The sequence below is a fragment of the Canis aureus genome, chromosome 17 (genome assembly GCF_053574225.1).
Source record: "Canis aureus isolate CA01 chromosome 17, VMU_Caureus_v.1.0, whole genome shotgun sequence".
NCBI lineage: Eukaryota > Metazoa > Chordata > Mammalia > Carnivora > Canidae > Canis > Canis aureus.
Genome location: NC_135627.1, coordinates 41296004 through 41310732, shown reverse-complemented (window position 1 = coordinate 41310732; position 14729 = coordinate 41296004). Strand labels below are relative to the sequence as shown.

The 14729-nt window shown below is 32.9% G+C and overlaps 1 long non-coding RNA gene across 1 annotated transcript in view; it reads left to right on the top strand.

Annotated features, from left to right (window-relative positions):
* The window catches only part of LOC144287541 (uncharacterized), a 33819-nt gene extending 21802 nt beyond the window's left edge, over positions 1-12017 (top strand). The window contains exons 3-4 of the long non-coding RNA XR_013355325.1: positions 460-569; positions 11866-12017. This is a non-coding gene — a long non-coding RNA (uncharacterized LOC144287541). The remainder of the gene's footprint in view (positions 1-459; positions 570-11865) is intronic.
* Positions 12018-14729: the final 2712 nt, after the last annotated feature.

Genomic DNA, 14729 nt, shown 5'->3' with positions numbered 1-14729 from the left:
GATTTCTGTGTTTCTTAAAAATGCTAATTTCACATTTGATATTTGAAATGGTAACACAGAAAATAATTGCTAGTGCATTAAGTTTAATGCACAAAAACAGTATCCTTATGTTGGATACTCAAAAGTCTGGACAGAACCAGGGATATGGCCTCTGTGAAGCATACACTTATAAAATATTTCTTTGTGTTACTAACTTACCAAATATTTTAAGAGATTTTATAATGTGCAACAGGACTTTATGTAAATATATTACTTTTTCTTCTCCATTTCCTACCTATATCTCTTCAAGGACACCAATAAACTTTTGATTAGTACCGTGGGCATTTCTAACTTTCTATGTTCAGGTTACTTTTTCAATGAATTCTGTCATGAGCTGGACTACACAGTTTTCTCTTACATTCTAACTATAATTCATTATACTCCTGTGATTTCTTTATAACACTTTTTCTTGATTTGCAGGAAACTCTTCAAAACAGGCCATCAATCACTGAACATGTGCATGAAGAAATGACCTTCATGTCTGTTTCTCGTTCTAAATAATTTCTCTCTCCTTGTACAAATTCTTCAAGGTAGTATAATTTTTTTCAGCTTGTTGTTCCAACTTTTTTGCTATGATATTGTGATTGGGTATCATAGGATATTATATGTGTCTGTGTTCATGATACATGCATTTATATTTATGTTATATAGGTATAAATATTTATAAAAGGCAAATCTGTTTACTCATTATTTAGCTTCTTGTTTTTAATTTTTTAAGTTATTTTAGATAATATTTTTTAATGATTAGCTGACTTTAATACTTAAGACATGTATATCTTTCAAATTATATTTTATATTTCAAAATTACATAGTTTACTTTTTTCTACACACTTCAGTATGAGGAAATGAGTAAATTCAAATGTCTTTTTTGTTATTGAGAAAAACAATATTTGAAAATTGCCAAAAATTTTAGGGAGCATCTATATCTTTTGTCGTTTACAAAATGCATTTCCTAGACTTTATCTTTTAAAGTCCTTTTCTTTAGAAAGAAATCATGTGTTTTGCATTATTTCCTGAGGTTAATAAAAAGGAATCTGAAGTGAATCCTTTGGTATTTATACAGTTTTATCTTATCATTATGTGCTGTATCAACACTTCTGTACAACATAGCACAGCCATATCACATTATATTCCTTTATATAAACTTTCAACCATTTTCTCAATTTTATCTAAAATAAAACACTTCTGTGTAGTTAACTTGAATAGTTCAGCCAGTACTTTTGAGTACCAATTATTCTCAGAGTACTATGATACCTCCTGCAGGTACTAGGCCAACTTGATGCATATAATATAGTTGAAGAAATAAACCATTTATACATGCATTTGTTTTGGTGTTTTATAGCTCAAGAGAGTTCATTTTGAGATTGCATAGTAAAAGAGAATTATGTTCACAGATATGGATAAATCTCTTATCTGTGCATGTATTTTGGGGTATACATAATTCTCAAAACAAATCTTTTAAAACCATTTACATTTTATTTTGGAATATTTAATACAATTTGAAGCAGTAGAATAAATAATTATCTGATATATGTTTTGCTTGAATTAAAGCTAGAATTGTCTGCCTTGTCTATTAAAACTTGTATTATGGACGAGGGCAAGGATGATCTTTGAGTTCTGGAAGCTGAGGGAACTTAGTTTAAGATTAAAAATTTAACATAAAATATCCTCTAAGTGAATAAATACACATGAACAAGTAAGAGTTTTCCTACATTTATAGTTTAATTGAAGAAAATAGAAGTTTTTAACTTTTCTGATTGTATGATCTGATAATAAGCAATGTTACAAGTACACTGGCTAAACACCAGTTTATAGATTGTATCTCCTGAATTGCTATTTGCCATTATGTGTGTGCTATTTATCAAAAGTCTTGTTTTCAGTCACCAAGCTCTTATATATAAGAAAGCTATAGCCTGCCCCATTTCTAAATCTAATCCTACAAAGTAATATACTTTCCAAAGACTTAACTGTTTTACATATTTATGAATTTCTCCACAGGCCCCCTGAAGGATTCATTTCTCAATTGTGTCATAAGACATCACAGTATAATGCTTGGCTTATTTTCCCATCAAGTATTGTTCTACAGCTACATGGCGTTTTCTATTTGCCGTTGTCTAGAACAAACTGAGGATGTAGCATTGACCCAGGCTGCTCAATGTGCAGGACTCATGCCTGCAAGCACTGGGACTTTATAAGACTTATCACTGTGCGTTTCTGTGTCATATCAGCAACCTCATCTGCAGAAATACATTCTGACTGAGTAACCCTGAGGTAGACAATGCTTAATTCTCCATTTCAAAATCTTCCAGGAATGGAAAAATGATTCAGCTGGAAGGCATCTGCCCTGTCAGCACCGTATTATCCTAACACAGTGTTTACTCTGTTACAGGTTTCAGTTATCCTTACACAGTTTGATCATCATTTTTGAAGCTGGCCTGGTGTATAACTTAACACCAGTTCACAGTATGTTTATGATTGGTTTTAACACAATACCTATGGATTTATATGCATCTTTTTGCCTAGTCTCTATTTATGAGAAATACTTGCAGAAAGGAAATAATTGGAGGATAAATTATTAAAAATTGAAAAGCCACTTATTAAAATAATCCAAGGTTATTTTTAGTGGTTACTAATTACCAGCATATTGAAATACGTGCATCCACTGAAAAAACATTTACATAGACATTACACACATATGCATTTACATCACACAAATACACAGATACATGTATATTTTCACACACACACATAGAAGGTATCTACAGTGTGCGTTTGAGTGTTTTAATGTATGTTTGTAAGATATTACAGAATTATAGTAAGAAATTACATCTTGCTTACAAATAAAATATTCCAATTTAACAGTTATTTAGCATTCTGCATTCCCACATCTACTGATAAAATATTCTATGCAAACAAAAAGTCATTAATTTCCAATACAATGGAAAACACTGCAAATATTTTTTTCATATTAGTTTGAAATCACAAGTAGTTTTTTAGAAAATAAAAAAATGGGTAGTATGTATAGAAGCAAAAAATAAGTCTAATTTTCAGTAGATTTAATATTAAGTTGGATTTAAAATTATGTTTTTCTCTATAAATCTAGGGAATATGGATGATATAAAATAATATTAGCAAAACTGTCAACATTAAGATAACATTTTCTTTTTTTTGGCCGTAATATAAATTAATACTTTTATTATGTGTATATATTTGAGTTGAATCTTTTTATTATCTCATCATTTACTTAATGATCAGATATTACTTAAGTCTTCATATCAGAAACTTTCTTTAACATATAGTTTGAAAATTTAGATAAATAATATCAAGGTTGTAAATATAGTGATGTTAGTTTGCTCTTTTGTTTGTCCTTTCTTGGCTGCATCTTTTTTTCAACACCTTGTGGATATAAACTGATGAAACTATTAAAAAAATGTTTTCAGGATTCAGATGTAATGAACTTCGAAAGTCATCCTTCTGAAGTTTTATTTTTTTATCTAGATTACATATATGCTTTGTATTTGATAAATTTAAGTTATGTTAATATAAACATATTTAAAATAAAATAATGTCAGAAGACTACATGTTAGATTCAAAATTAGGCCACAGTTTATTTGAAAGAACATACTTTTGAATTGATATATACTTATGTTGCTATCCTGGATGAGTTTTCTTTATGTCTTTATCTGCAATTCAAATGAACTATATGTTTTATAATCATATATCTAGTCAGATATATATTATTTTAATATAATTTATACTCCTGTGCATACATATGTATTCATGCATACATTTGTGTATGTGTATTTAGTTTCTGAGGACTACTGTAACAACACAAACTTGGTTGCTTAAAACAACAGTTTTGGAGACTAGAAGTCTGAAATCAAGATGTTACAGGGTGACTTCCAGGGAAGATGGCAGTGTCGAAGGATCCTAAGCTCACCTCTCCCATGGATACAACAATAATATATTATGGGTAGTACATATTAGTGTAAATAACCCAGAAAATGACCCTAAGACTGACAGAATAGACTTTCCACAGCTAAATGTAGAAAAGAGGCCATGTTGAAGAGAATAGAAAGGGCAGAGGTGTGGTCAGGAGCTAAATGGGTCTATGCAACTGTCCCCAGGAGGAAGAGACACTATGGGCATGGAGAGGGAAGAGGACCAAACCCTCACACCAAGCACCCCAGGCATGGTGAACCCACATGAAAACCAGAGGGCATAATTTTGTGAGTTCTTACAATCAACAGTGCTTAACACCTGGAACTTTAAAAATCAGTGTGCTCAGCTCTGGAAGAGCCAGGAAGTCAATAAGAAACTGAGTCCTGGCATATAAAGAGAGCATATAACAAACATTTCCATGGAGGTACAGCATGAAAGCCACGGTTTGAAAAATGCCTGGGGAATATAGGAGGGAGATTTGTTTACTAATCTCAGAACTTGTCCTGGAGAGACTTCTCCAGGAAAAGAGAAGCTGGTGGGTGCCACTTTCTCCTGCTGTCCCCAAGCCTAGATGCAAGACAACTGCAGGAACCACACAGAGCAGCACTCTCCACCTAGTTTGCTAACAGCTTATGCTGCCCTCATGTGCTTCTGTGGATCCACTCCCACCAACCATGCCTGCCTTAGCAGGAGGTTTGAGTTTCTGCAGGTCCTCTCCCACAATGGACCAGTGTGTGGACCTTGCTAACACTACATGTTCAGCCCCCACATTATCCTCTATACATGTCCCCTCCAATATATCTTTGGCCAAAACCCATCTAAAGCAGTGCTATAACCCTTACAATGTGTAAACAGCCCCAGAAGAGGCCAGTACCACTCTAAAGTGACTCCTGCCTTGGAGAGAGGGGAAGCTAAGCACACACATCAGTCCCACTACAGTGCCAGTAGTGGGGCGGGGGCAGACATTGGGTTTGACTGCAGGCCCTGCCCACTAATGAAAACTCAGGAAACAAAACAAGAAAAGTGCCTTGCAGTTTGGTACTACTTCATCTCTTGCAAACACCTAGTCTGCATCAACTCCAACCCAAGGTAGCCCCTGACTGGCCCACTAATGACACAGGGAACAAACCCTGCCAACAACAGGTGGAGAGCCATTGTAGAATACTGGACTGATGGAAAAAGCAGATCAGCCATAACAGTAGGTGTACATAGCACACATAGAAGGTACCTCTGAAGCTCCAGGTGAACAGAGACACTGCACTGCAGTACACTACAGGAAATCTTCATAAGACCACTACTTGCAAGAGCAGAACACATGGCTGCCTTCCCTAACACATAGAAACAGAGTGTTAGACAAAAAGAGGAGACAGAGGAATATGTTCCAAATGAACAGGACAAAATCATAGCAAGAGCTAAATGAAACAGAAGTAATATGTGTGATAAGAATTTAGGGCAGCCCGGGTGGCTCAGTGGTTAAGTGCTGCCTTCGGCCTGGGTCGTGGTCCTGGAGACCTGGGATCGAGTCCCATGTCAGGCACCCTACATGGAGCCTGCTTCTCCCTCTCCCTCTGCCTGTGTCTCTACCTCTTTCTCTCTCTCTCTCTCTCTCTCTCTCTTTCTCATGAGTAAATAAATGAAATTTAAAAAAGAGAATTTAAAGTTATGATCATGAAGATATTTAAAGGGCTAGAAAAGGGTGTAGGACCTCACTGAGACCCTCAACAAAGAGACACAACATAAAAAAGAATCACGGATGAAAAACTTGATAACTGAAATTAACAATACAGTCAATGGAATCAATAGTAGAATAGGAAGCAAAATGGATCAATGACTCAGAGAACAGAATAATGGAAAGCAATCAAGCTAAATAGTAGAGAGGAAAAAAAATAATAAAAAATGAAAATTGTCTTAGGGAACTCAGCAAAAGCATTAAGTGTAATAACATTTGCATTATAGGGATCCCAAAGGAGAAGAGAGAAAAAAGGGATCAGAAAATTTACCTGAACAAATAAGCTGAAAAGTTTCTGAATGTTGGGAAAGAAACAAATCTAGATCAAGGAGGCACAGAGAGCCCCCAACAAAGTCAACCCAAGGATGTCTATACTAAGAAACATAATAATTAAAGTGGCAAAAAGTAGTGATAAAGAGAGAATTTTAAAAGCAGCAAGAGGGGGAAAAAGTTAAATATAAGGAATACCCCATAAGACTATCAGCTGATTTTCAGCAGAAACTTTGCAAGCCAGAAAGAGAGGCATGATATTCAAAGTGCTAAAAGGAGAAAACTTGCAGTCCAGAATACTGTATCCAGCAAGGCTATCATTTAGTCAAGAAGGAGAGATAAAGAGTTTCTGAGACCGGGGCACTTGAGTAGTGCAGTCAGCTTAGTGTCCAACTCTTGGTTTCGTGGTTTTGGCTCAGGTTGTGGGGTCTTGAGATTCTCTCTCCCTCTGCTCTCCTTTCCCCCTGCATACTTTCTCTCTCTCTTTCTTAATAAATAAATAAATAAATAAATAAATAAATAAATAAATAAAGGCATTCATGACTGCTAAATCAGCTCTACAAGAAATGTTAATGGGGACTTTTTTAGTGGAAAGGAAAGACAATATGTAGGAGTAAAAAAAAAGTAGGAAGCAAAGAAGCAGTAGAGTTATAAGAAAGACCAGTCAAAGGATTTGCAAAATAAAAGGATGTAAAGTATGACCCCATATACCTAAAACATGGGGGAGGAATAAAGAATGGGTTCAAGCCTAAGTGATCATCAACTTAATACAGACTCCTATACTCAGAAGATGATATATATACATTTAATGGTAACCACGAATTAAAACCAGTAATAGATATGCAAAAAATAAGAAAAGGAATCTAAATATATCACTAAAGAAAGTCAGTAAAATGTAAGAGAAGTGAGCAAGAGAAGATAGGAACAGAGAAGAACTACAAAACAACCATAAAACAAGTAACAAAATGGCAATAAGTACATAGTGACCAATCATTAGTTTGAATTTAAATGGATGAACTGCTCCAATAAAAAAACATAGAATGATGGAATGGATAAAAAGAAAGACCCATAAGGTTATCTACCAGAGACTCATTTCAGACCTAGAGACACATGCAGATTGAAAGTGAGGGAATGGAGAAGCATTTTTTCGTGTGAAATAAATATAAAGAAAGCCATGGTAGCAATACTTATATTGGCCCAAACAGACTTTTTTTAAATTTTTAAAAAACATTTTATTTATTTATTCATGAGAGACACAGAGAGAGATGCAGAGACACAGGTGGAGGGAAAAGCAGGCTTCTTGCAGGGAATATGATGCAGGACTTGATCCCAGGACTCTGGGATCATGACCTCAGCCAAAGACAGATGCTCAACCACTGAACTACCCAGGTGCCCCCTAAATAGATTTTAAAACAAAGACAGTAACAAGAGATGAAGAAGGACATTACATATTCATAAAGGAAGCAATTCAACAAGAAGATATAATGATTGTTAAGTATTTATGCACCCAGCATGAGAGCAATCAAATACACAAAGCAGCTAATAACAAATATAAAAGAAGTAATCAATAGCAATTCAATAATACTAGGTGACTTTAATACCCCACTTATATTGATGGGCAAATCATCCAAACAGAAAATTAATAAGGAGCAGTGGCTTTGAATGACACATTGGACCAAATGGATCTAACAGACATATTTAAAAACATCCCATCCTAAAACAGAATACACGTTCTTTTCACGTGCACATGGTACATTCTCCAAAATAGATCACATGCTAGACCACAAATCAGGTATCAACAAATTCAGAGACCGAAGTCATGCCATTCAATTTTTCTGAATGCAGTGATATGAAAATAGAAATTAACCACCAGAAAAAACCTGGAATGAATATAAATACATGGAGATTAAATAACATGCTACTAAACAATAAATAATTTTACTAAGAAATCAAAGGGGAAATAAAAAAAATATGCAGAAACATGAAAATGAAAACTCAGTGGTTCAAATCTTTGGGATGTAGCCAAAGCTAGTCTGAGAGGGATGTTTATAGCAATACTGGCCTACCTCAGGAATTAAGAAAAATCTCAATCTAATCTTATACCTCAAAGAGCTAGGAAAAGAACAAAACCAAAAAACCAGTAGGAGGAAGAAAATAATAAAGATTAGAGTAGAAATGAACCAAATAAACACTAAAAAGCAAATAGAACAGATCAATGAAACCAGGAGCTTTTTCTTTGAAAAGATCCACAAAATTGATAGACCGTGACACAGAGTCATGAGAGAGAGAGAGAGAGAGAGAGAGAGGACTCAGAAAAGAAAGAGGAGAAGTAACTAATGACACCACAGAAACACATAGGATTATATGAGAATATTATGAAAAAATTGTATGACAAAAAATTGAACAACCTAGAAATGAATAATTCCTAGAAACCTATAACCCCCTGCCCCTCAATACTGAATTAGGAAGAATGCAAAAATTTGAACAGACTAGCTATGAAATTTAATTAGTATACTAAGGACTCCCAAAAAACAGAAGTCCAGGACCAGACAGCTTCACAGGTGAATTCTACTAAACATTTAAAAAATAGTTAATACCTATTTTTCTGAAATTATTCTTAAAAAATAGAAAAGTAAGGAAATTTCCAAATTCATTCTATGAGGCCAGCATAACCCTGATACTAAAACAAGATAAAGATACTATAAAAAAGAAAAGTACATGCAGGCCTTATCTCTGATGGACATGGATGCAAAATTCCTCAACAAAATATTAGGAAACAAAATCCAACTGTACATTGAAATAATAATTCACCACAATGAAGTAAGATTTATTCCTGAGATGTTTGTTCGATGTTTACAAATCAATCAATAGGATGCAGCACATCAATGAGAGAAAGGATAAAAACTGTATGATTATTTCAGTAGATGCAGAAAAAAACATCTGATAAAGTATAACATCCATTCATGATAAAAACTTTCACAAAGTTGATTTAGAGAGAACATATCTTAACATTATGAAGGCCTTATATGAAAAACCCACAGCCAACATCATACTCAATGGTGAAAAACTAAGTTTTTCCCCTAAGGTCAGGAAACAAGACAAGGATGTCCACTTTCAATACTTTTTATTCAACATAGTACTGTAAGTCCTAGCCACAGCAGCAGGATAACATAAAGAAATAAAAGTCATCTAAATTTGTAAGGAAGAAGTAAAACTCTCACTATTTGCAGAAGATATGATACTATATATTGAAAACCCTAAAGACTCCATTAAAAAAAAAAAACACTAGAACTAATCAATGAATTTAATAAAGTTGCAGGATACAAAATCAATGTACAGAAATGTATTGCATTTCTATACACTAATAATGAAGTAGCAGAAAGAGAAATTAAGAAAACAATCCCATTTAAGGTTGCACCAAATGTAATGAGATACATAGGAATAAACCTGAGTATGTAAAAGACCTGTACTCTGAATACTGTATAACATTGATGAAAGAAATTGAAGATGAGAGGAAAGAAATTGAAGATGAGAGGAATAAATGGAAAGATATTCCATGTTCATAGATTGGAATAACTAATATTGTTAAAGTGCCCATTCTGCCCAAAGGAATGTAAAGATTTCATGCAATCTCTATCAAAAGAATCAAAAGATCAATAGCATTTTTCACAGAACTAGAATAGATAATCCTAAAATTTGTATGGAATTACAAAAGACCCTGAATAGCTAAACAGCTTTCAAAAAACAGAACAAAACAAGAGATATTACAATCACAGACTTCAAGATATACTACAAAGTTGTATTAATCAAAACAGTATGGTACATCTGGGTGGATCAGTGGTTGAGCATCTGCCTTTGGCTCAGGGCGTGGTCCCAGAGTCCTGGGATCGAGTCCCACATTGGACTCCCCTGGAAGAACCTGCTTCTCCCTCTGCCTATGTGTCTGCCTCTCTGTGTCTCATGAATAAATAAATAAAATATTTTTTAAAAAACAGTATGGTACTGGCACAAAAACAATCCATAAATCCACAGAACAGAACAGGGAGCTTAGAAATAAACCCACTATTACATAGTCAGTCTTCAACAAAGGAGACAAGAATATGCAATGGAAAAAAGAGAGCCTCTTCCACAAATGGTGCTGGAAAAATAGAATAGCTACGTAAGAGTAAAACTGGACTACTTTCTTACACCACGCAGAAAAATAAAATCAAAATGAATTAAAGACTTAGATGTGAGACTAAAACCATAAAAATCCTCGAGGAAAGTATTTTTCTTTAATCTGTACATCTTTATTCAGTTATAACTCATTTTGTATAAAATTTACCCATTTATAATGTAGATTTCAATGATTTTGTATATTCAGAGAGTTGTGAAACCATCACTGCAGTATAAGTTTAGAAAGAACCTTTTGATAACCCCTAAAATAAACAGTTGCTCATTAACAGTCATTCTCCTTTCCCCCATTTTGCTATGCTCTATTCCTTGGCAGTCATTCCTCAAATGTCTACCTGATGTATATTTCTCCATTCTTGACATTTGACATTTCCTTTATTTTTTTTAAAGTTTTTATCTATTTATTCATGAAAGACACAGAGAGAGAAAGAGAGAGAGAGAAAGAGGCAGAGACACAGGCAGAGGGAGAAGCAGGCTCCATGCAGGGAGCCGGACGTGGGACTAGATCTCAGGTCTCCAGGATCAGGTCCTGGGCTGAAGGCGGCGCTAAGCCACTGAGCCACCCGGGCTGCCCTTGACATTCCTTTTAAATGTATTCTCATAATATGAAATTTTTAGTGCTTGGCTTATGTTACTTACTGTTTTTTAGGTTCATTCATGTTGTAGCATGTATCAGTACATTATTCTTTTTAGTGCCAAATTATATGCTATTGTACGGACATATGCCACATGGTGTTTATCCATCTGTTAACTAATGGACATTTGGATTATTTCCAACTTTTAGCTTAATGAATACAATTTCTATGGACATACAAATAAAATACTTTTGTGGGCATATATTTTCAATTGTCTTGGGTATAAAATTGGACTTAAATTGGTGGGTCATATGAAAACTATTTTTAATATTTGAGGAAATGTCAAGGCGTTCATTTAAAAAGTGCTATACTATATTATAGTCTAACTAGCAGTATATGATTGTTTTAATTACTGCACACCTTGCCAGCACTTAGTTATTATTTGTCTTGCTACTTGGCCATTTGAATATCTTCCTTGGAGAAATAACTATTCAAGTTACTTTTAAAATAATTTAAACTCTATTTTTAATTGCATTTTATGTCTTTTTCTAAGTAAGTTGTAAGAGTTCCATATATGAAGTGAGTAAAATCCCTATTTGTATATATGATTTGTAAGTATTTTCTGTCCTCTGTGTTTTTTGTTTTTTTTTTCCAGTTTTTGGTAGTATTTTTGTAGGACAAACATTTTTAATTTGGCTATAGTTCAATGTATATTTTTTGTTGTTGTTTCACTAGTTAAATTATGTACTCATTTTCATATTTTAGTTCTGGTTACCAGGTAGGATTTCCAGAAAAAAATAATGGAATTTTACATAAAGAACAATTTTTTTTTTCTGTGTAAATATGTCCCCAATATTGCATGGCATACACTTATACTAAATATTTATTTTTATTTGAAATTCTAATTTAACTGGCCATCCATATACTGTGTCTTTATTTGTAAGATATAACCACCTATTATTAGGGAACATTGAATAGGGTGAATAACTCTTTAAGAAGTTGAAAACACTGAGATCAGTAGGCCTAGATTCCGACTTCAGTTTTGTAAATGAACTTGTAAGTCATTTAGCTTCTCTTTGCTGCCTTTACATGTATAGCAAATGAAGAAAATAATGCCTGACCTCACTTTTTTTACAGGAATGTTGTTAAAATGGATGAGGCAATGTACACAATGCACAGAGCATCTTGGAAGACAAATACTCTATAAAACTATAGTGTCATCATTATTATTATTGTTATATTATAGTGAGAATTTCTGAGAAGTCAGCTGGCTGAATATATTATAGTAATCTTCTACAAAACAGAAAATAAAAAAAAAACATTACAATATAGATTTAATGACTTTGTCTTTTATTTTATTCAGCACAGCGTAAGAATATAGATGTACTAGTTTTGGATTACAAAAGTGCATTGTTTTCTATTTCATGTTACCTTTTATGCCTTCTTAATCAGTACCTAACAGTATGTATGCTGTTGTACTTAACGCTTTCCTTACATTTCTAAAAATCACTGAAGCAAAAAGAGCCAGAGGTGCTACATTTATATTTATATTTATATTTATATATACTTAAATATATTTATATTATATCTTGTTTATTTGTATATATGTATATGCTTACGTATAGTGGAAATGTTTTTTGTTCATTAATAATGTGAAATACACTACATGTAATCCTATGAGGCTGTGGTGGCCCACATATTTAATAACATCATTATGTAAGTTTATATTTAGATCTTGATTACTTCTTATAATGAAAATATCATATACAACTCTGAGTTTATATTATATACATTAATTGCTGGAATGAACAATCATTTTAGTTAGCTGTATAACCAAGGGCAAGTCACCTCAGACATTCTTTATGTGCAATATTATGGGATTGTGCAAATTAACTAATTTTTAAACCGTGTCTACATTCTAATATCTTTGGAATATGCAAAGAGGAAGTGAAGAAAAGAGACAATTCTAGGATCAAGAGATAGCATATATATGGAAATATATACTATGTACATATGTATGTATAACAAATTTCAAAACAAAAATTTTACGATTATTTTCAAAACTCCAGTTTCCACAGTAATTAAAACTGTGTGATGCCATTATTTTAAAATTATTTTTTATTTAAATTTTTATATAATTCCTACAAAGTACTTTCTCATGTAATTCATAAAGTAAAGCACATAATGAAATAAGGCTAGAAACAGGTAATGTTCAGAAAAACAAATCAAATGTGAGTAGTTTTATCTTAGCATATATTTAATTAAAAATATTCCCTAATTGTTAACTTGTTAAATTTTTCTTCCAATTTTACTATTTTCTAATAGTTTCTTTAAAAATGGAACTTATATTAAATGTATTTTAATGAGGATCACTTGTTTCTTACATTTTTTATATATTTGAATTTGGAATCTATTTGCTTAGGAATGTTATAATTAATTACATTCATGGCTTTGATTATGGAGAAGTTTAAATTTATTTTCTCTAAGCCGTTAAAAAACAGGCATTTTATTTTTGTTTTCATCCACAAAGACATTTAATATTTTGAAGCTGGTGTGTCATATTTGTCTGCCCTTGTCATATTACATCAATCATATTCCTTTCAGTGAGATCTGATTTTAGGTGATGAGCATAACTTAATTTGAGATAGAGTCCCATCTTACATAAAAGGTGGTAGAAAATTAAGGGTGAAAATTTTAAGATTAAAAACAAACTAAAATCCTTTGTCGTGGAGCAATTAGAATATACAATAGAAAATATTTGTTTTTATTCTTCTTGTAGTATTCTCAGTTTTGTTTGTATGTGAATGTATAAGTTCAAAAGAGGCAAATGTGTAATAAAACATTGACTATTGTGAATCATTTTGTATCAGATGAAATTATGACTGTAGGAATATGCATAAATTGCAGCTGAATCAGATGCAGTTATGGCCATAGTGTTATGCATAAAAGCCTTGACATCCACAAAACTAATATTTTTAGTAAAGTTTATATAAATCTAAACAATGTTTGTCTCTATCAGTGAATGTTTCAGTAAGTCAGATTGCATTCTATGTCCCTTGAATTTTTCTGCAGATTTTAAATTCTCCCCAATCATGTGGAGATATTCATATAGATTCTTCAACATGTCAAATGCATTATTCAAGAATCTTTGCTCCCTGCCAATCAGACCCTACCATTTTTGCTGTTGCAACTACCTCTTCTTCTGCCCCTCACTTTTTGACACCTAAATTTATTGTTATTAAATAACATAATCCTGTAACAAACACACAATAAATTTATAATACCGCTAGTTATATATGAGGGTAATGGATATTATTGCTGAATTCAGAATAAGGAAAAAACAACAACAACAAAAAAACTAATGAAATATATAATATATTATATATTAAATTATATCAATATTTTAATTTTCAATTAGCTTGTATAGAAAATAAGAAATCACTGCTCTTATGGAATATCCTGCTTACAAATTTTGAATACTTTAAATTTTTTTTTAATGCTTTTGGATTTGAAGCAACCATAAAGCATTTTTTTAAAATTTTTATTTATTTATGATAGTCACACAGAGAGAGAGAGAGGCAGAGACACAAGCAGAGGGAGAAGCAGGCTCCATGCACCGGGAGCCCAATGTAGGATTCGATCCCGGGTCTCCGGGATCGCGCCCTGGGCCAAAGGCAGGCGCCAAACCGCTGCGCCACCCAGGGATCCCGAATATTTTAATGTTTAACTTTTAGTTTGGCACTAGAGTTAGAAGTAACTGTTATCTCAATCTTTTCTTCATTGTGGCCAAAAAAGTTAATTTAGTAAAATGATAGGTACATTGAGAAATAAATACAATTTATAGTAAATGATTCTTTATCTTAAGAGCAATATTAAATTGTAATTGTTCTCAAGTTTCAAATTACAAGGTTCTGCAACAGTTTAGTGTTTAATAAATGGCAGCAGTGATAAACAAAATGGTTACAGCCCACATTTTAATAATTATTTCTTTTTATATTATA